The sequence below is a fragment of the Emydura macquarii genome, unplaced genomic scaffold, assembly GCF_026122565.2.
Source record: "Emydura macquarii macquarii isolate MOO-44397 ecotype Brisbane River unplaced genomic scaffold, CSIRO-AGI_Emac_v2 contig_2531, whole genome shotgun sequence".
NCBI lineage: Eukaryota > Metazoa > Chordata > Testudines > Chelidae > Emydura > Emydura macquarii.
The window spans coordinates 3,439,513-3,463,004 of NW_027132668.1; the positions used below are offsets into that span (position 1 = coordinate 3,439,513).

At 38.1% G+C, this 23,492-nt stretch overlaps 1 long non-coding RNA gene across 2 annotated transcripts; it reads right to left on the reverse strand.

Annotated features, from left to right (window-relative positions):
- Nucleotides 1-494: 494 nt before the first annotated feature.
- On the reverse strand, nucleotides 495-23,034 carry LOC137163400 (uncharacterized). Of its 2 annotated transcripts, none has more exons than XR_010922707.1 (3): nucleotides 22,972-23,034; nucleotides 22,643-22,686; nucleotides 495-6,509 (listed from the first exon to the last, which is right to left on the reverse strand). It is a non-coding gene; the product is annotated as an uncharacterized lncRNA (long non-coding RNA). The 2 variants fall into 2 exon arrangements; XR_010922706.1 differs by lacking the exon at nucleotides 22,972-23,034 and adding an exon at nucleotides 19,302-19,914 and having other exon boundaries at nucleotides 22,643-22,779.
- Between the last annotated feature and the right edge of the window lie 458 nt (nucleotides 23,035-23,492).

The window sequence follows — 23,492 nt, forward strand, 5'->3', positions numbered from 1 at the left end:
CCCTCCTCACTGAATCATTGGCATCTGTACTGAGCCTGACAACACACGTGTTAACTTGTGCCAGCTATGAGACAGGCATTTAATGGTGTAAATTATCATTGCTCCATTAAAATCACCCAAGATGCAATGATTAACAGCAGCTGAGGATCTGGCCCAGAGATTTTCTTTACAATATGGATTCTTGTCCTGTTGGAACTGGATGTAAATCACCAACTGATTTCACATAAGATACCCAAAATCTATTAGATTAAGTGACTTTCAGTCACTACCAAGCTAGGTCTAATTAGAGGAGTGTTGCAGAAGTGAAAGGTTCTGGATCTGTTATCAATCCTCTGAGAGCTCCAATCCCTCTCTAATAATATATATAAGGTTCATACAGTCACAACATTCTAAGGAAAAGTTAACATATCTAACTTTTAAAGAAGAGAACAGCAGGAGATCAAAAGTAATTCTGATAACAATCACATACAAATATACTGTTTTACATTTCAAACAATTGTCCAGATCCATTTTTATTACCAACAACTTGGACACATACATCTGTGAAAATTACTGTTCTTTGATAACCTTATATTAAATGCACTGCTGGTAGATGGGTGAAACAGCATGAGAATTTTCTCTGACTTTCATTTCTGATGTTTGTCAAAATTTCATTTTCATCAATATTTTCCTTCCTACTCAAATTCCTCTTGGCTGTCGTAAATGGAGCTGTAGTAAATATTAATGCTTAAGTTAACTTGAGGCAAGTAAAGCACTCTTCAAAATAAAGCAAAAGTCTGATAGGTTGTGTCAAAAGGCGTTCATGTTATTATTATTTGTTAAGCACTGACAATGTGCTCAGTTCTGCTGATTAAGTTCTACTAAGCGAGTTTTACTGATTAGCTTCTAAGGACAACATACTATACTAGAAAGAAGATACTTGACAGCTATGAAGACTCACTTTCAAGGCTTACTTAGCAAAACAACTTGTGCCTGTTTTGTATGCAGGTTTTCATGAAAAAAATAGAAAATGTATCAACTGAGTAAATACCATGATTTTGTAATGTTCTTACCCCACCTCACTCACTCCACCACATTCCGCCAACCTCTCTCCCACTGAGGCTTGAGTCAGTTTTAAAGCTCTGATCCCACAAACACACTTATGCATCTTTTAGTTTTCAGCATATGTCTAGCCCCAGCGAATGTAGCAAAGTTAAGCACTCGTGTAAATGTTTGCAGGATCAGGGCCTATTTTTGCAAGCAAGCCTATTGAAAGCAATGGGACTACTTGTGGAGTGTGACTTAATGTGAGTACAAATGACAAAACTACAGGAGTGTCTTCAAGTTCATCCAAGGTTTTCACTACCACCACAAAAGCAGGTCAGATTCCATTTACCAGTTTTGCCCTGCCTAATATCCATACACCTCTAAAAAGCCATAAACAAATACAATGAAGAGAAGGGCAGCTTGCACCACCCCTTTTCTGGAGCTGCTGGGTGACACGTCAGCCTTCAGTGCTCCGATTTGCTGCTTAAGTTCTACTGAGCAAGTTTTACTGGAGGCTGCCTTAACTAGTGCTCCAGCTGTTAAGGTCGCCCCATGGGCTATGGCACTACCAGGGAATATCTGGGACACAGAAATTCCCTGCCTGTAGAGGGCAAAGAAGTGGCTATACTGGTTCTATGGCTGGCTGAGAGGCCCCGTATACCCGGGGTACTCTTAAAGATGGAGGGACTTTGTGCCTATTTTACAGCCACTTCAATACAGTTTAAAGGAGCCACAACACAACTCCTTCTCTGTCATTTGTGCACCATCTACATGAAGAACTGCAACTTCACAAGAGCAGGCATTTCAGTGGAAATAATGTTTTTGGGTTACTACAAAAATCGATAGTCTCACACACCATTATCCATCAGGAAGGAGCTTAACAAATATTGCCTCTGAACACTATAACAGCATCTATTTCTTCTAACTATAATGCTGCGTATAATTCCTGCTATAAATATGTCCTTAGGAAAAAATACACATTTGTCTATTCCAGCTTTCTAGTCTGTACACCTCCCTAAACCCAGCCAATATGCTTTTTCACAACTGACATAGAGAGATCAGTTCTTACCTAAATGCTCTTTGAGAAGATCAAAGCGTGTGTATGTGTAATTCAGATTGTTAGGGGAAATTCTGCCCTGATAGTCATTCCATGCTACCCCACTGGTTTCAGTGAAGCTTGATGGGTGTTTAAATCAGGACTGAATTTAGACCTTAGTATGTTAATGGGTAAATCCAGGCCTCTCTTCTACAATTGCCAAGGGCCTCTGTGCTGTGGAATCATTCTGCTGTTCAAGGCAAGCTGGATAGGGGCAAGAGACTGTCTGTGCAGCAACATGAAGGGAGTGGGAGTGGACAAAGTGTGGACAGTCTGAGAATGGAGTGAGGCCAGGGGAACTGTAGCTGCCTGGCCTGGGAGGAAAATTCCTCCCCACCTGCCCACTGTACATTTCCCAAGCCCATTCAGGCCAGGGTGGAGTCCAGATTTTTAGCTACAATATTTTAGCTAGATCCCTAATTTAATTTAACATTAATTACCATTACCATTGATTACAATTATAAGTTACCATTAGTTACCGTTTATTAATTTCCCATTCAACAAAATAGTGAGGATTTTGTTCCATAAACATGATCTTAATTTCCTGATCACTTATTAACTGATACTGAAACTTTTGTAATGGAATTAACAACCGAACTAATTCCATTGATTATGGTGTCACTAAGAAATAAACTAATCTGAATCAGGAGTACTAGAAAAGAAATCTCCAGTATGAGAAGGAAGGATAGAATTCTTGGCTAAAATTCAGTGTCACCCAGTATTTGTATATTAATAATATATTTTTAATTAACAGTCAGAAACATACCCAGGCAACAGACATAGATGATTCACCTGCCTTTGATGACAATAAGCAGCAAGAGTCACAGAAGCACATCTTTGGAAAAATCATCTCTCTTCCCACTGGTTTTATGCCAGATTCTCTTGCATTCAATATAGCCAGCCAGGTTTTTATAGTCAACCCTAATTTTCTCAGAACTCTTAAACTCTTAAAGAAGAAGTACAAATTTTTTTTACATTTCATCACAGAAGTGGGCACACACTTAACCATAAGCATGTCAAGAATGGATGAACCAATTCAGCTAAAACAAAAACATTCTTTACTCCACCACCACTACCACTAAAATTTCAGCCAAATCTTAAACTAAACCCTAATCTAACCTTTACTGAGGTTGGAAAAAAATTAGATTAACTTCACTTCACTTACCTGCTATTTTTATTTTCTTCACCTCTATATTTCATAATTTCACTCAAGACGAAGACTGAAGGCAGCAGTGCCATATAGGCTGGATTTACAATATTTCTGGCCCAAATGGGAGGAGGAAATACTAAACATCTTGCATAAAAGCCTATTCTCATAAGGCGTATAGCCTAGTTTTTACAGCACGAGCAGTGTGGACAGTTCAAACAAGGTTCAGATATGCAACCAAACATATGTGTGTGCATCCAGACTGAACCGCCTTTTGAGCTTCAGCCAGAAGCTAGATCCGTCTTGGTTCCGCTCTATTCAGTTGGGGAAGTATAACAACATAATTCATTTTTTTAAACCTGTTAGAAGAATGTCCACGTTTCAAAATAAAGCCCTGCAACGCCAAGAAATACCCACGCTACAGCTGACCCAGCACAACTTGAGTTCAGCCCTCTTGTGAGTGTGCATTCCAGTGATGTCCTAGAGTGCTTTTGGACCAGAAAGGCATCACCCTGAGCAAAAAGGCTGTGCACAGCTTCATTTCCCCAGGGAGAGCACAAGAGGCATTGTGTTTTAGGTAGGAAAAACACCTTGCAAAGCTCACCATTGTTGTACTGGGGGTGGGGAGCATATCTCTGCTACAGCCTTTCAAGGCAGGCAATGTGCCATTGCTTACATGAATGTGCAGGGATGGGGAACATAGCCCTATCTCCCCTATTCCCCTCCTTTTTGAGGTAGCCAGTGCCTCGGGAACACTAGAAAGGAGTTAGGGACAGTTGTTCCCAGCCACTGAATGAGAGCAGTGAAGACACAATCCACCCTTTAACTTTGGAAAGAAGAAGAAAAAAAAAGCTTCTTGTTGCTACGAGGCTAAATATTTGCTGAGTGCATAGGGTGCCCTAGTAGCAGCATTCCGTCCTAATCATAGTGATAGTCCCTCCCTTTTGATTCTTTATCACTTTTTCCTTGGGTCTGAAGCAAAAATTTTCTAACCCAGTGGTACCCTGCTCCCCAACACCCAGAGAATGAAGTCAGCACCTCAGACAGAGGACAGACAGAAAAATCTTCCACGGATCCTGCTGTGGGAGTTCCAACAGATTAAACAGATTAAAGCAGACCTGTCAGACATCAAAATTAGTGGGGTTGCAAGGGATGTCAGTCAGGGGAGGATTCAGCCCACTGAACACAGACAGGACAAAACAAAAACCCCATACAATTCAGGCAAACAGCCCTCAGTTTCCAGGAAAACAAAATCCTCAAACTAGATTTTTCCTGACAGCATTTACTTCCTTTTTCCTGATTAAAAGGGGGGAAACAATCACATTCACTGCTTTACCTTAATGAATGGGATGAATGTACGAACCCATGCACAAACTCACCATAACACCTGTTATCTAAAAATTACAAGTCAGAAAGAACCTTAGCTGGGGTAAATCAGCATAGCTCTGTTGATTTCAAGAGAGCAGCACTCATTTACAACAGCTGAGGATCTGTCCTCATATGCTTTATCTTTTGCTTCTCTCAATTTTTTTTCACAATCTGCATCTGATTTTAGGTGACTTTTCATTTCCAGGGTATGGGGCTAATTATTAGGACTATTTTAATTTATTTTAAATCACAGCATATTTAATGGACAAATAAAGTTGCTATGGTTTGATTCACTCCCAGTTCTGATTATTGATCTGAATGAGTAATTGCAGTTATAATAATTAATGTTTATCTAATAAATATATTTGTGTACCAAAGAGACACCCTTGGCTTAGAAATCACATTTCTGTCTGAAAATTGTTTCCCTACTGCTGTTACAAGTAACACCTAACATTAGTCTAACTAAAAGAGACTGGCAAAAAGAAAATATTTTTATCTTTTTCATTTTCTTTACTTTATGCAGTTGGCAGCACTTTGTGCATAATCAGTTTCACTGCTTCTCTCCTATAATCAGTTAAATGAGACTCTTTCCCCTTGTTTGTGTGAATCTGTCACACACAAGCTAGGGACACAAAAATATTTTTAAAATAGAAAAATGTGGCAGTGAAACCACCGCAACTGGCAGATTGTGAGGTAGATACCCGAACCTACACTCAACCTTTTTTTTTTTTTTTTAATTGAACAGATTTCAAGGTGATGCTGTCCCTTTAATATAAATAATGAGCTAATAAAATAAGTATGAAATTGTAAAAATCATAAAAAGAATTTTATATTTAAGAATACCATCTGTGTCACACTCAGCCTAACAATGAAATCATTTCAGAGCCAAAATACCATAGTGTGCTTCCAGCACAAGTTCTATAAGAGTGTAAATGGCTAGATTGTAGAATGAGATAAGCCTGCGCTCAAATGAAGAATGAACACCTGGGTTCAAATTTGGCTTAGATCACCAAGGCAAGGAATATCATATGTGATTTTAAACTAATCCCAGTAAACATTTTTCCACATCACAAAACCCTCACACATTTTGGTGGTGGCAATCTCTACAAAGATGAAATCCAGAAATGAGGTAAAAGGTTTTGAGGTCAAAAATGGGGTATGTTGAAACAGCTCTTAGACAAATTCTGTGGCACTTAATTCTGTAAATCTCAATGGAAGTTGTATCTGATTAAGGAACACAGAATTTAGCCCTATGCTTGGAAGGCTAGATTTACACACACATGTAGCAAGAAAAGTTTATCTTCTAACTATAAAGAATCATAACAAGAATCCAAGCTTCTCCCCATCTTTGCAAATGGGGTCCCAAAGCACAGGACTCTCTGGACATGATGTGATGATATTTAAGTTGCAATACAGTGTTGTCAGATCATGACCATATGGCTGCAGACCCTGGACTCAAAAAATTCAGTGGCCAAATCATCAGCTGGTGCAAATCAGCATCCTGCAGCTCCAGTGAATTCAGTGGAGGACTGCTGATTTATACCAGCTGAGAATCTGGCAGCAGGTGCTTTTGTCAGCTATAGTACAATGTAGATTGGTTTAAATACCCAGTCCTCAGTACACACCACCTGCCATCAACATGGGCCAGATTCTAAAGCTGTGCTGCTCACCAATCTCTTCAGTGGAGTAGATTGAGGCCCCATATCTAGCAATCTCTTCTCAAATATTGAAAGTTTTTAAAAAAACTAGTCTTAGAGACTGATGATGATGCTCACACACAATAGATCCCATCACAAAGGACGCTGAAGTGTTACTTGAAGATACAGAGCTTTTGAAATCCACATAGACAACGGTGGCGAATGTAGTAGCGGCCTATAAGAAAACAATAGATAATTAGGGTTCATTCAGAAGTATAACTTATAACAGTCAGTTGTGTAGTTTAAAAGTCATGCTCAAATGGAATTAATTGCCATTTCCACAGTGAGGCCGTGTTAAATTTTCTCTTAATGGTAAAGGCTTCTTCCTATATTTTGCTTAAACATTTAAGTGTGAGAACATTAATATATGAAAAGTTAAAGTGCTATTTAATAAACTTCCTGAAGTGTGGTATGCTGTATTCATATAAGGGAGGCATGAGCAAACTGCGAGAGACATTCAGATGCAATCAAAGAGGATCTGAGCTTAACTGAACTCTCACATGACAGTTTGGATCATTTCAGATCCCCTCCAATGGAGATAAAATAGCATCAAAAGCAGAAAGGCTTTTTTCTTTCTTCCCAGGATGAAAACACAACATCATTAGTCAAATTTACTCTGAACTTCCGCCTCCTCATGTTGATTTGTACTCAGTTTGAGTAAACATATCTTTCCATCAAGGTAAATAAATGTAAAAGACTATCAGTAACTTAATTGTTTAACGAATGATGCAGTGTAGGGTGTGACACTTTATTTTACTATAGCATTGAAGCTAAGGATCTCTCCAAACTCCTATTATATATATTGGTAGCAAAAATCTGTTCCTAGTTGAAACTTGGCTTATAAAATTTCAACTCAGGATGATTTTATTTTTCAGTTTTTGAAAAAAAAAATCACTTTGGGTAATTTTTAAGATGTACAAAAAATTGTTTATGGATTGAGAAGGCTTTCTCTTGCACAGTGCATCACAGAGAAATGAAATTTGACAAAACTGATGAGTTTGTAATAAGGGTGAATTATATTTTGTGTGTTGGAAACACCCTAAAATAAAAATGGCAAGGATACTGAGATTGAAAAATGTCACAGTGATTTTTAGCCTGCAGATCTCTCCCATGCATGACACCTAGATACATCTGGGACCATGCATTCTACTGTCCTTGCATACCTAGACTTAAATCAAGGGGACCCACAGGAGAACACAGTTCTTCTTAAAATAAAGTAGTTTAATAGAGGGGTTGTTGAAAACAGCTCTCTCACAGATGAGCAGTGAGGGAAGAAGTGCATGTCATGTATCTGAGATTAATATCTGGCTCCTGTTGGGCATGTGGATATAATGCCCATGCACGGCTGGCAGACTGACATGATAGAGCATGTCAAGGCTACAAAAGAACTGTAAGAATCTAACCAATTAAAAAAATAGCACAATAAGTCAGCTCATCTTTACAGTTTATCCTTCTTCAAAAGCAGTACAAGTATCAAAATACGTAGACTCTAAAAACTCTATCACCTTAGAAATAAGTATTAAATTTATTATTAATTATTAACAGTAATAATTACTGGAATCCCATAATACATATAGAACATCTTGGGAAATAGTGTGGTTGGATATTGTGACTTAATTATATATTCCCATATCAGCTTCTCTCAGCCACCGCAGGACAAAGGTGTATTTAGTACTGCTGTTGTGCATTGTGCTGAAGGGTTTAGCCAGAATCTCATCATGCTCAATCAGTTACCAGTGGTGAGGGTGGTAGCCAGTGGTGGTAGCCACTGGTTAGCCACGTTAGCCTCAGCTGATGGTACCAAAAGCCCTAAACCTTCCAAAGACGGTTGTCCCTAATGGCAAGGCCCCTTGGTTTATTGACAAGTCTCTTTGTCACTGACATGCATGCATTAAGGATGTAGTATCAGGCTATAAGGTGTTACCTTCCACTTCTGGGTCAGAACTATTTATCTATGAGAACCCAAGGACTCAACCGTGTCTCGACACTTGCATATACAAATTGTGCTCACTCTCTAATTTGCCCACACTAAACCCAAACCTAAATTTGTGCAGGCAAATTTGGTAATTTGATACATTGTATGTGCAAAAACTGCATTTGTGCAAATTGCATGAGTGTCTGTTGTAACATTGTAAGTATGGGTGTCTAACATAATACGGAAATACTCTGGCAACTCCTCCACTGAAGATAAGTAATATATTTTTTTTTAATTTCATTCAAGTGCCATAAGGAAGTCACAGTCCTGCTAGAGTGACTTTTGCTTCAAATAACTTTGTTAGCACCCACATAATGTCAGTTCCGGGTTCCATAACCCACATTAGGCTAAATTAAATTAGATTCTCAGAAATTGTGATGAAGTCTGAAGCTACCTCCCTAATTCATGCTCATATGGCCAAAAAAACAGACTTTCCTAGCTCAATCTGGTTAAAACATGACCCAAAACATTAATTCAAATGTGGCTTTCTGGTTTATTTCAAGTGCCATGTTGTATTGGGGGAAATGGTAGAAAGTATTTTTACTCCTTGACATGTTATGTGACATAAAATAGGCTGTTGCATCCTGCTCATCTGTTTAATTTAATGCATCATTCACATCACAAAGCACATCATACTTTGTTCCCTGATTTCCAGCTAGTTCTCACTTCTCTCTCTGAAGAGGAACAGACAGAACAAATGCTGACATATTTTTAATTAGAAGTCAGAGATAAAATTCTAACATTAAATATTTGCCCCTCAAAACAACAGACCATCATCTGCCCTTGTGGATTTACACTACACACATTGACATTTATTGGACACGCATATGCTGCTCAGTTGGAGAAGGGCGTGCATTGTTCTAGTATGTCCAACACAGAGACATACAATATCATATACCAGGAATTTAAGTCAGCACACATTTCACTATTGATTTCATATATGGGCCTGTGGTAACTTTTCTCCTAATTTGGTGAAAGCACATGCACTATTTAAATGAGTCCTTATTCTGAGCCTTATAAATATGCACCAGATGTATCTCTTGTAAATGTTATGCTTTTCAACATCTCAGCATTTGTGAGTAGTTGAAAGCTATGTCAGCCATGCTTTAATGGGGCATAATAGTGTGTTGTATTCAAAGAATTGGCACGCCATTGTAACAGGCAAAATTACAAGTACTGTCAATGGCTATATTTTCATGTTATCGATTTCTGGTGCTCTGTTTTTATGTGTGTGAATTTTTAATTGATGTCTATGCATACACATACAGGTGTTATAGTCCATTAGCTGAAAAATAATCAGATAAAAACAATAGCAACAGCAAATTAACTGATTCCTGGAATTGTATCAATGGATTTACAGTAATCGCAAGGTTGCAATTAAGTGATCCTATAGATGTCCTGAGTTCGCAGTTCCAATTAAAGCTGCCCAAGGTGAACTTTAACGTATAAATCTGAATATTCTTCATTAAGTTTGAAATCAAATGTATTCTAAACAGACTGGCTTGTGCATACAAACACGCGCATGTGTGTGTGTTCACTGTTGCCCTCTACTGAATGGAATTAGAATTGTTAAACCATATGTCTTAGGCCATATATTGCTAAGAGCTAAAGGAGTATTTCTTGTTACTTAAATGGTAGCATTCTGTACAGTTTGAATAGCAGGATCTGACTTGTCCCCCTGCTAACATGGAGCTCAGAGTGATCATGGTGTGCAGCACAGTGAAAATCTGGGCGGTCACCAATTCAGTATAATATGTAGATAGCTCATTTTAAGCCATATCCTCCCATTCTTATGTAGGAAGATGTGGAAAGCGAGCACTCACTTTAAAAAATGTGTATCATTTAGGGAAGGGAAGACTTGTGGACATGTGGAAGAAGCAAGGAGTGTGGTCAGAGTTACTCATAGTCTGGAGATTCATGGATGCTGACTGTGCAGACCCTGCAGATCTCCAGCCATGTGTGTTTGTGCCCATTGACTTTGTGCTGTTCCTGGCCTCCCCCACCTCAACAATGGCATCACACTGGGGACAAATGATGATGTGGTACTGGCTTGTCCACAGCACAGTCGGTGTCTACCTGTGAGTGACTCCTCACAGAGCACAGAGTGTGAGTTAATGCTGGGTCATCTGCCTGTTATTAACATTCCTTTTTCCCCTTTTAAGAATTTGCACCTTACCAAATCTCAGAGAAGAGGAAAGGTCTCAAAATGTTACCTATTCGCTATTATTTGAATGCTAGAATGCCATTTGCTTGTAAGTTTCATGTTAGAACTATGCTATGCCCCTCACTCAGGCAAATCAGCTCAAAGACTGAGCTATATGACACATGTCAGTAAGCATAATGGCACCCTGGCATTTTTGGAAATAGTTTAACATCCCACTACTATTTTTATTCTCAAGTTCATGGGCTTGTGAATGAGAATATCACTGGAAAACTGCCATTCAGAAATATGTGTAGAAAAATGCTAGATGTCTGTGCATCTGATGGAATGATCTAAAAAGCTCAAAAAATGTATATGCTAAACTTTTTAGAAATGCACATTACTGAAATATACCCTACAACTAATGTCACATTTTAGATATATTTTAATTGTATTTTTACATTTGATATTCAAATTGGAAAAGTATATCTTATTAAACACCACATTTGGCTTTGCTATTTTAATAAAAAATAAGTTGTTAGGGGAAAGAAAAGCAAAACTACTGATTCTTTTCCTTATGATGATCAAATGAGTCTTTCATGTTGTATCTTACACTTCACTTTTTTAGCATTTTGAGGCAAATAGCAGATATCAAAACTTAGTAAATAATCAAAGACATACTCAGTTTTTCCAAACTGTCATGCTATTTATCTTGTATTAGCTGATCTGTTAGCTAGCATAAGCTTATTTAATTGCTACTGAAGATTATTTGGATGAAAAAGAGAGATGACACTCTCCCTTACCTCTCAAAGAAGACAAAACTATATTCTTCAAACAGACACTCACAGAGAGTCAGATTCTGATCTCCTACACACACGCACAAGTGCAATAGCTAATGTTACAAGGTTGTTAGGAGCTGCATATCTAAGATTCCATTCTGGATCACTGACTGTACATTCTATACTTAAATGGCTTAATTTGGAAATACATTTTATTGCTGAGTAATCCATATTGTGGGTTGTTTTTTTTAAAACAGCTTTCTGATTTTATTTCTAAAAGTTAGTTATGCATGCACAATAACTACACTTCAAAAGGAGTTTCAGTAGGTTTGAAAAGTGCGTATGCATGTATCCCTACTGACATGATAGACCGTAATGGCTGCGGTCTGTCAAGTCAAGCATCTGCATATTAAACAGTCCCTAAGTACACATTGACACAGCAAACCCTAATAGCTCTGAAGCTGTAACAAATCTATTGAGTCAATAATACGCGTGTTAAAGAGCATCTTGTATACTTCCATCAATATATTTTATCTTTTAGTTAATTTGTTTCTTCTTTTTATATATATATATTCAATGTTAAGGCAATAATAACCTTTATCCTTAACACAATGTCATAGATGTGTAACATATGTCATAGACATGTTTTCCGTAGCAGAATCCATCCATCCAGAACAAGGCAGTTCTTAAAATAGTTGTAATATTTTACACAGCCAACATACACTCTTCCAGGCTTGTAGTTGTTCAAGACAGAGTAGAAATATTCTCATCCCTCTGATCCAAAGCCCACTGGAGTTGTTGGAAAGACTCCTGTTGACTTTACAGGGCTTTGGATGGGGCCCAGTGTGAAGCTGCTTATTTCCAATTATATATTTCCTTATAATTAAATGGAAAAAGTTACAAGGGGAGAATGAAACAATAGGCAAAAGGCTTCATTGCTAGTATTATCAACAAAAAACTAAGACACAAAGAGAGAGTTAGGTTTAAAAAAATAAAATAAAAATCCACCATTTGATTAAATTTAAATGAAGTCAGATGTTACATCCTTAATTCATGCTTATATGACCCTAACACCTTTTACATGGCAAAACAAGGAAACTATCATTAAACATCAGAAAATGGCAACTTGATCTCCTTAATCTAAATAACTGGAGGAAAATATCTCACTCAGAACTTCCATACTTATACCATGTCATGGTATCATGGTCCAGCCCTTACTCATCACAGAACTTCCCTCCTGGTTTTATATTTCAGGAAAATGTTCCCTTTTTGTCCTTTCTGTAAGAAATAATAATAATAATACCTATCACTTTTCAAAGATGGGTATGAAATATTATTCCCATTTTACAGAGAGAAACAGGAACAGAGAGATTACATGACCTCTGTAAGACTTATAGATGTATGAGGCCTGATTCTCCTCTCACTTGCATTAGTTTTACATTGACACAACTCCAGAGATTTCACTGGAGTTACTCCTAACTTCTTCCAGTATAAGTGAGAACAGAATCAAGACTAATATTTTCACTCCTCTTCTTAGGAATCACTGTGTTACTCACTCTCTCTCCCCCAATCCTGGTCCCCAAACATAATCAAACCACATCTTATATCATGCTGCACTTCAACACAATCTCACCCTAATCTGGACCTGTCTGGGACTTCTCCCTGCCATTAACAAACATGCCAAAAACTGATGGGACCTGCATTCTACTAATACTTCAACAACTTTCCTGATGTGATCCCACAGGCCTCAGTCCTATAACTGGATCCATCTAGGCAGACCCCCGTGGATGGGGTTCTGGTCAGTCTCAGAGTTCTGCATGCATGGATATACCTGCAGGACTGGGGCTTCAGATTCTCTCAGAGTTGTAGGTTAACTTTATCCTATATACCTAAATATCCTTAATATCATAAGTATTAGTAATAACTCCCATTATTTTAATTTCTATGCTGAATAGCTAACAAATAAAAACTTCTTGTCAGTGAAATGCACCCAATTATCAAAACTTAAGGTTAGTGCACAAAATTTGAAGATGGGATGCAATGATATGGATGAAGCAAATCTTGCTCAGGCTAATATCTAACATAAGTCACGGAAGGGCAGACTGTACAAATTACTCATGGTCCTGAGTTAAGAGATGATTCAACCTGCACTACACCACAGGGAGTTTTTGGAGGGATTGTCTCCCCCGTTTCCTAGCACAGCGAGGCAATTCATCACCAAGAGATGCTGCAGAGCATGCTCCTCTCTCTACAGCTAGCAGTTATAGGCATGGTCTCACCTATGTAGGGAAATTTGTACCTGCAGGAACATTTCCTGTATGACTCTGAGTAAAGGGACTGTAATTGCCCCTAATTCTTGTTCCAGGAATGCAAGGGGAGGGGCGTAAGTCTTCTCGTGCCCTTCCACCCTCCAGCCAGCACACGTAGAGCCCGGAACAATCTAGGACTGATGAAGGCAAGTATGTCACACAGGAGAGACTTAGGTGGTCTAATTCATATGTAGAAAATCTACTACCCATTTGGCTCTGCCATCAGCCCATAACTAGCCAAACAGCCCTCTACTCACTTAGCAAGTTGCTCACACCCCCTAAAAGGGTATATTCTAGATGGAGATGGGATATGGCCGGGGAGAGAATCTTTTAGCCCGCAAATCCTCCACACCAAAGACTAGATTGTGTAAGCCTCACTCATGCTGGGGCGCACCTACAAAAACTGTGCCATGAAGAGTTGCACAACCTAGCCCACGTCATGGTAACCAGTAGCCAAGTCGGGGTAAAAGAGATTCTTCACCCTCATTACTTCAGTGGACAAGATGGGTTACAAGGAAGTGGAATGGTATGTAGCATGCTGCATTTCCCTTCCCCAGCCCCCAAGCTGCAAACACAGATGTGCTGATGGGAACGAGCTCTTTGTGGAATGTGGGATTCCATGTGTGGGGGCAGAATATCCTACCAGTACTTTTTCCTTCCGATGACAGTGTTTCCCCTCAGTGCAAGCCTGTGCTGTGTTCCATCTGACCATTCCCAAATATTGGCCTGATCCAAAGCCCATAGAAGTCAATGGGAAGATCCCCAATGACTTCAATGGGCATTGGATCAGGCTGTATGTCCTTAGTAGCATGTGTCTGAGTGTGTAATTTGGATATGACTGTGATTTCACACTGTCCTTATTCATGGGATGTTACCCCTTCCACATCAATGAATTATAGCTAGCTTACCCACTGCTTTTATTTTCATTGCTGGGCACTGCACCTGGAGTTGTCTCCTATTTACCAGTGAGCTACAAGTGAAGTAAGTGGCTGACAGTCATAGATGTTTGGTTTCTGTACACACTTAGACAGAGTAAGATTTGGCCAATTAGCCAGTGAAAAAGCAGCTCATATCCCACGTGCTGCAAAACCCAGCCAGAACAGGCTGAACAAAGGCTGAATTTTAATTGTGGCACTGTTGACCTACAAAAAAAGAGGACAAAAAGTTAAACTGCTTGGTATAAGGTGCTTGCATGTCCCAAACACCAAGGAGAGGAAAAAAGAACTCAGCACATTAGGAATGTAAAGCTTTTGGTTTGCTTTTTCTTTCCACAGAGCCTAAGGTCCAAACCTGCAGTGCTCTCAATCATTATGTCACCCGAGTATAAATCCTAAGAGTCGGGCTTCTGGTTTTCAATTTTAACTGATAAACACCGAAAAACTCCCTTGATACAGAAAAAAAGAAAACTCGGTGTTTATCCAATAAACACCAGAAAACCACTGGAAATGGCTATTTGTATCTAAAGACTCGTCTATATGGAGCCGTAATGTGCACACTGGGGGTGTGATGTCTAAAGCGCACTAAGACGTTGTGCATTAATTGGGCTGCGTGCACCCTACTGGTGTGTAGTAAAGGTTCCCTAGTTCACTTTAACTATAATGCTTTTTGAAATAGTACTACATTAAAACGCACTAGGGAACATAACAAAGAGATTACTCATTATAGTATCATGGAACTTTAAACAGCTCCATTCCACAGCAGTGTTCTGTGGTGGATGTCATGTTGCTCGTAGGTAGAGCTTCTGTTTACTGGGGTTTATTAATTTCATGTATTGAGGTTTACATTTAGCAATTTTTGAGTTTTATGTAGAAGTCCAAAAATTGGGGGTTTTCAGGGCTTCCTCTTTCTGTATACTGAACTGAGTAATGTATATAGTGTATATAATGTATATACATTACTCATTACAATATACAGAAAGGGGAAGCTCCAAAAAAAAACCCCCAATTTTGGGACTTCTACATAAACTCAAAAATTGCTAAAAATGAACCTCAAAATATGAATAAATCCCAAAAAACAAAATCCCTACCTATGAGCAACATGACATTCACCCCAGAACAATGGGGTGGACTGGAGCTGCCTGAAGAGGACAGGTTACATGATAGAGATTTTGCCAGCAGAATGTATGCTACAGTGTCACAACAAGTGGGGCGGGGAGGGGGGCTGGTGATCGGCAGTGAGTCTCAACTATGGGGCCTATAAAAAAAACTAAAGACAAGTAAATTTAATATATGCTGAAATGACCCTTTCATAAGGGTAAATTATCAGTGCAGTGCATGACATCCATTTCCCATTCACAACTGTGGCCAGTTCACCTCATAGTGCTGAAAACTTCCTCTTTAGAATTATTCTAACGTATTTTTGTTGGCAGGTAATAAAGCCCAGGAAAAACTATTAACCAATAGTTTTCTTGTTTCCAGTAACTTGGTTGCCTCTTCTTTATGTACCCAGTGTATTAGACAAATATAGTTAATAGCAGCCAGACCTGATTGGCTGACATCTGTTTTTTTTATGAGATTTATATTTGCCAAGTAGCCGGACAGCAATATCCATTTAGTATTCATGGAAAGTACTTGCAGAACAATAATGACAATAATTGCTTTTGATTCTTGTGTTTACAACACTGCCAAAGTATCATTAGAGCCTTATTTATAGATAATAATGCTTATTAATCACAAGTATTTGAATTTTGGAATGTATTAGATTAATATTCTTTTGTATTTCGGTTCTGTACTAATGCTGTGAAATGCATTTATTGAGTGCAATTCACTGGGAATGCTTATTTTGGAAAAGTAAAATCATCAGAGCAATTTTCAGGTAATAGATAAAGAAATTATATGCATACCATTCAGCTGACTGGTGTGCACAGTGAGCAATGGATACCACTACTAAGATCAGCACCTGTGGACTAAAATCAGGGATACACTCTGGAAAGAAAATATTCCAAAAGGGATACTGATATTATTGGTTAGTGTGCTTCTACAAATCTTATTGAATAGAATGCTTTTTATTATTTTGAATAAATATTTTCTTTTTGTCTGTCTTTAAACTCACTCTTTAGTAATATATTCTATACTGGGGGACAGTTTTTGCATGAATTCTAAGATTCCTGGACATTTAAAGGGTTGCTAACATAGGAAACGTAGAATGAAAAAGACTCTTAATTTTGCATGTAAATAATTCCAGCTTTTATAAATCAGTGCCTGGTAATGCTAGAATAAAATGATAAAACGAAAGCGTAAAAGAGAATGACAGTTGTTACAAGCAAAAAATGTAACCCTAAATCTAAATATCAGCTGCCGTATATTCATATTCCCCTTTTGTCCTTCTGTAGTACTTACAATTCTGAAAAAACACTAAAGCTACTGCAGTACCAAACTCTCTGATTTTTGGTGTGCGGCCAGCTCCATAAATTTGCATTTAAACAAATAAAATCCAGAACAGTGTCATATGTCTTTTTTTTCCTGAGATGGTTCTTCAAGCATAATTTAAAGAGGCGCTGTCAACTTAAAAATCACATTTTTGTCTTATTTTTTTCCCCTGACTGTTGATGTAATGCTTACAATTACTATCAACAAAAGAGATAAGAGAAACTATCATCCTATATTTTATTCAGTTTGTTTACTGTATGCTTTTTATAGCAATTTGTACATAGTCAGTTTAACCTGTGTTGTCGGTCACTTTCCCGTTTGTGCAGTCTCCAACCATGGGAAAAAAAAACATTTTTAAAATAATTGTAAAAGCACAAAATTTGGGAATGCCAAAAACGTGGAAATTGGGAGGAACACTTAGGTTTGATGTAGTACCTGAAACTACACTTAACTCATATATTTAATATTTATATAAGCTGACAGTGTCCCTTTTTAAAATGTAAGTATATAACCTATTAATGTTTTGGCTAGCTATTTATAAAACATATACATGTAAGTCTCCCAGGAATTTCTAAGCATTAAACATCAGTCCGTGCTGTATATAGCTTGATTTCTTTTAGAAGAATCAAAGATATTTTTAAAATATTTTATTACAAATCAGCCAAGTAGCAAAGATCAGACCCAGATCTGGATGGAAGTTTTACAAAGTTCAGTTCCCAAAGAACTATCCCACAGCTCAGAGATGGGAGCAGGTTTGTAGTTGTAAGGGCTAATATTCATCCTTCGTTATAGATATAAGGAAGTTCAGATCCAAATTAAGAGCTCGGTTTCCCAAAACTTTGGGCTGTTTGGCCCAGGGGTCTTGCCTGGGCCCATCCCTAATTTCTATTCATCAATATCGGACAAAAATTGTTTCAAATGTTAATCATGTCACTGAAGGTCTTTGACCAATGATCAATCACCTTTTTTAGTTCTTCTGATTCTACTGTACTGAACAAAATTCCACAGTGTCAGCATTTTAATATTACATGATTAATTACAATGGTACAGTATGTGAGATCGCCTCTTCCTCACTCTTATTTATTGCCCCGCACAGAAAATTTAGACTGGTGGTTAGAATACAGTTTATTACACTCAGAAAATTGTCCTTCCTAAAGAGGCCGTGAAAATTTATTCCTTAGTATTTCCAAATCATAGCACGAAATCTGTGGAAGAATATAATACTAAGATCCTCATTTGTGAAACTTAAAATGGCAGCACTGAAAGCAAAACTCACCACGCAGCTTCCAGTCTCACTGTCTTTAATTGCATGAAAGTATTTGTAGCATTGATATCACCTTTTTTCAAAATGTTTTTAGTGTTTAGCCAAAAGTTTCAAACAGGGCACCAAAACCTAGGTTCCTAAATGCGTATTTCATTTCCTGTGGCCTTATTTTCAGACATGCTGAGCTCCCACAATTCCCACTGAAGTCAATGGCAGCTGCAAGCGCTCAGCACCTTTGAAAATCAGGCCACTTGCATTTAGTTGGGTTCCTCGGTATAGATTTAGGAGCACCCAAGTTTGAAAATGTTGGCCTTGATGCACAATATAATTCTGCAAACTCTAACTCAGATAGTCAATGGGATTACTCATCTCAGTAAGGGCTTGCAGGACCAAATCTCAAAGTAGTGCTAAACTGTAAACTGCAACCGACTGCTAACAGGTTAAACTTTTAGATTTAAGAATACTGAAAATCTAAAACCAATGTAAAACAATTTTGTCCGAGTAATTTGTTCTCGAACAGTATTATTGCCAATACAATACATAAAGGAACATTTCAACATGAAGCTAGAAAAGACCTGCCACATAATTAGATATAGTAAGTTTGAAAATCATCTTTTTTTTCTTCTCTTCTTTTACTTACTATATTTCTCACTGGAACTATTCTGTGTCTGCCTGTCTTTTAGTGTAGGCTTTATTGTCAAATTGTAATTCTTTTTGCTTTCAAACTGCATGATTATTGTGCATTTATCCCTCCAGATACATAATGTGACCATTTCTCTTCCTTATTTTTATATCTTTTATAGCTACTACAGTTTTGAATTCATAGCCCCACTTCATTAATTGGCTTGATGTAAAAGCTTCTTTTACATACTTGAATGGAATTTTTGCTCAGAAAATTATATCTATATATATAAAACAGCATCTTTACCGAACTGTAAGAAAAAATTAGGAATAAAAATAAAATCATATCTCACCATGAGATATGCTACCAAACAAAGAGGAAGTGGGTGCACTCTTGTCTACATCTGAATATATAATTTTACTATATGCTATATATTTTGTCATTTTTTTCTCTGTTGTAGCATGTCTGACTTTTTAATTCCAAGCTTTTAAAAAATGTTTAGGCACAAACCTTTGCATGGGAGTATATTTAGTATGATTTTCATTCTGACAGGTTCAATAATTATCCTTTAAGCATGACATGAAAGTCCCAGTGTTTTAAAGTTTCTTCTGGAATAAACAATCATAATTCAGATGGTTATAACAAAATTTAAAAAACAAAACAGTGGAAACTAAAATATTATTTTCTAGCAAAGAAATTCACATTTAAATAAACATGGAGGAAAGAGCAAAACTAACAATGGATTTTTTTTTCTATCAGAACAGATTGGAATTTAAAATCTAAATGGCAAGGTTTAAAAAAAGATTGGCTATTTATACAGAAAAGACATCAAATGGGGTTATCATAATTAATAACAAAAAACTGGAAGAGATATTATACTTCATGTATAACCATCTCTAATTATTTAAGTTCAGAAAGAGATCTAATGTGGGAGCAGATTACCCCACATCTGCCTATCACAGGGTTCTTCCACTTTTCTCTGAAGCATCTGGTTGGCCACTGTCAGAGATAAGATATTTGACTGCATGGACCTTTGGTCTTATCCAGTATGGTAATTCCTATGTTTTTCTGTTCCTAATGGAAACTTCAGTGTTTCCTAGTCCTTGTTAGTGTCTTGGGTAATCTGTAAGGTAGAAAAATACTCACAATCATCTGAATCTAACAACACTTTCTGATCTATGAATCAGAACAAATTAATCTGTATACCTAACTCTTCTAAAAAGCCTAACCCTGCATTCCTTACTTAGGGACAAATTCTACTTGCCTTAGTTGTTGAAGCCAAAGGGAGTTTTGCTTGATTAAAGTGAGCAGGATATGGCCCTCATTTCTCAAGACAGAATAATTACCATTGACTTAACTGAGATCACAATATGGCACTCAGTCCTTACTCCAGAGCACTTGTTATAGATTTGAAGATATGGCCCTCATGCCAAACATATTATGACCTCACTCCAGTCAATGGCATTTATGTCAAAGTAAAGACTAAGAGCCAGATCCTGCTCATTTTATTCAGGCAAAACTCCCATAGGCTTCAATAAATATGGTAAGCAGAATCTGGCCCTAGGCAAGGAACATAGGGTTTGGTTTTTAGGAGAATTAGCTATACATGCTCATTTTTTCTGGATCAAAACCGGAAAGTGTTGAAATCAAAGGGAGTTATTCATGAAGAAGGACTGAGGGCCATATCTTCATCCCACTGAAATAAATGTCAAAACATCCAATGGGACCACAATTTGGAGCTGGAGTGCAGAATTTGATCCTCATACAATCCTACCAATAACTTTCATTGTGATAATTTTAATACTGTAGTATTTTTCAAAGATCTAATGCTCAATGTTACATGATTTGCTTTAAGCAAAAGCAAGTATATTGTATAGATTACTATTCTGATCTGCATTAATTTTAAAATCAAATATGGTTATTATTTTGTTATCTGACTTCATGTTTTCTGTAAATGTCCCTTATGGTTTTGGTTTCAGAATGTATTAAAAAATGCAAGAATTATGGAGTCTGTCAGTTCATTTCATCTCATTAATCAACTATCTGAAAGTGTTTTTCTTGCAGTATGATGGAAAGTAAAACGAATGTTCTTTTTTATAATGTCCAAAATTAAATTCATATTCCACAATGATAATATTTCATGTGCAAAATTACCAGATATGTTTAGATATCTGACTTCAGTTCTTTAGAAAATTGTTTCATTGACAAAATGTTGCATTTAAAATTTAAAATCTAAAATGAACTATTTATGTTTTCTTGATATGAAACAAATTTTTAAGTTCACAGTAATTTTAAATATGATGCATTTAAAATATTAATATTTCACATGTATTATTCACAGACTTCCAGGTGTCATCTCAAGTTAGTGACACTTCATATTTCAAAGAAAGAATTGTTTGTTTTTTCCATACTAATGTTCTATTAATTCACTTTGTAATATCACTCTAGTTCAGGCAAGCAGAATTGCACTAAATTACTTATGCCAAAAATCATGCTGAAGTTGTTGACATTATATAAAATTTCATTTTCCATTACTATTTTATATGGTCTTATCTTGGTAGTGTGTTTTTCAGCTGCAGTACATAGACCTGATTAGTTAGTTTTAGAAACAGGTATATTCATATGCTGAGATGAGAGTGCATGTGGATATATATTATACATTCTATCAGTTAAGTGGATTTTTCAGAGTGAAACTTCCAGTAAATTACATGTACATGTTCTTCTTTCTGAACATGCTGGTCTCGTTTACAGTTACTATGGTGGAGCATCAACAGATCCAGTTACTGATATTTTTTCAGTAAGTTAGAGAGATTTTCTGTTCTAGCACGTGTTTTAAATATATAAAAGGTAAACTGACTGAGCATTGAGCATTTTCCTGATATAAAGGCCTAAAGGTAAACAGCTTCCTCATCAAATCCAAAGAAAGGCAAAAATGCTGGATGTGAAAAAACCAATTTATGACCCTATAACATTCATATTCTTCATATAAATATCAGATGGCTACATAAATATCTCCAAAGATATAATGGAAAATATACCTGGATATGCTGAAAAGCTTTAATGTGTGAATCAGCAAGTACTTCTATAAAATGCCCTTCAATAGTGAAATAATTACAAAGCACTGGAGCCAGAATAGTGAACAGTAGTGAAATCACTTAATAAATTTAAAGAGTTAAAATATATATGGCTAGTTATCTACCCAACTCTTTCTGAACAATATCAAAATCAAACTTTGCTGTACCTGAAATACAATTCCAAGGCTTTTCATAAATCATCTTCAAGGAAGATGCATTAACGTAATTTTTTTTAGAAAAGTAGATGCACTCAACTTTCAGTTTGCTACATAGTTTAGTGTAGTATAGGTAAGGTTTCCCATATTTGTAGAATGTCTGCCGTCTGTCAATTTTGGTATTTAACAAATCTGAACATTTAAAAAAATAACTTCATCCAAATCTTCTAAAATAAATAAACAAACCAACCTCTCTCGTTTGTGACCACAACAAGATGTTTTGGATGACAATGAACAACATGAGCGTCTCCAGCTCTGTAGTATGGAACAGTCTTCTATTTCTAGCAATTCTTCAAACGCCAGGCTTTTGAAATACAAACTAGACCCCTCCCCCCCCAACTACAATTTAACACCAGAAGTAAGACACCACCATATAGACCTACAATGTGAAATGCTTCCTTTCCTTTCTAGCCCACCTAAAATATTAAAAGAGCCTAAACAAAAGCAAGTGCACGTCAAGCTAGAACCAATTAAGGAAAGGGAATTTATTTACACAGACAGACAGACGGACGGACACACGCACCACTGGGAGTGAGGGATTTGCTCCCCCAATGATACCTACCTTATGAGTGCTGGCAGGAAGACACTGGGTTAAAGTGTGAGCCCCTTGGATATTTTTGATCCAATTTCATGGGGGTGAGGTGTAGAAAGGAAGTAAAGAGAATGCAAGAGAAAAATCAAAGTTGAGTACCAAATTATACCTCAATGAGTTGCGGGGGGGAGAGGGGGGGTTAAAAGCCATAATTAGTGAATGACTCTGGACACCCCCCACGCCCTCTCCTACCCCACCCTCGCTTCTGCTGTACTGGGGGTTGACTCAGCGGGCCAGGCGTGGAGCCACAAGCGCAAGCGGCAGCCCAGCTCCGGCAGAGGAGAAGCAGCGGCAGCTACCTGGGAGCGCCGGGCTGGGGGAATCCGAGGGCAGCCGCCAGCCGCCCCGCAAGCCCTGGGTGCAGAAGGCGGGCGGCGCTGGCCTGAGTGTGTGTGTGAGAGAGAAAGAGAGCGAGCCCCGGGCTGCCTCTCCCTCCTTCAGCCTCCCTCTGCCCTCCGCCCCCGCCCCTCTCACCGCGGCCAGCAGCTCCTGCTTCTGCAATGGAGACGATTCCGGAATCGGCAGCATCCCCTAATCCGGAGGAGATGCACTAGAGGAGGGGGGGGGGGGGGAGGGAGACGCGGGGTGGGGGGGGCGATTGAGCTCCTGCAACTGCACCAAGCCAAGTGGGAGCCGAGGCTGGAGAATCGGTTGCGTCATTTACGGGGCGGTCCCCCCCCCCCCCCAGCCCTGTCTCCCTTCCCCGAGCCGGAGTGATCTACCTGCCAGTCTGTGCGCTCTCCCCATCCAGGTGCTGCTGCGTCGGGGTTTGTCCGTCCGCAGGGCTCGGGCTGGGGGGGGGAGGGGGGACCCCGCACAG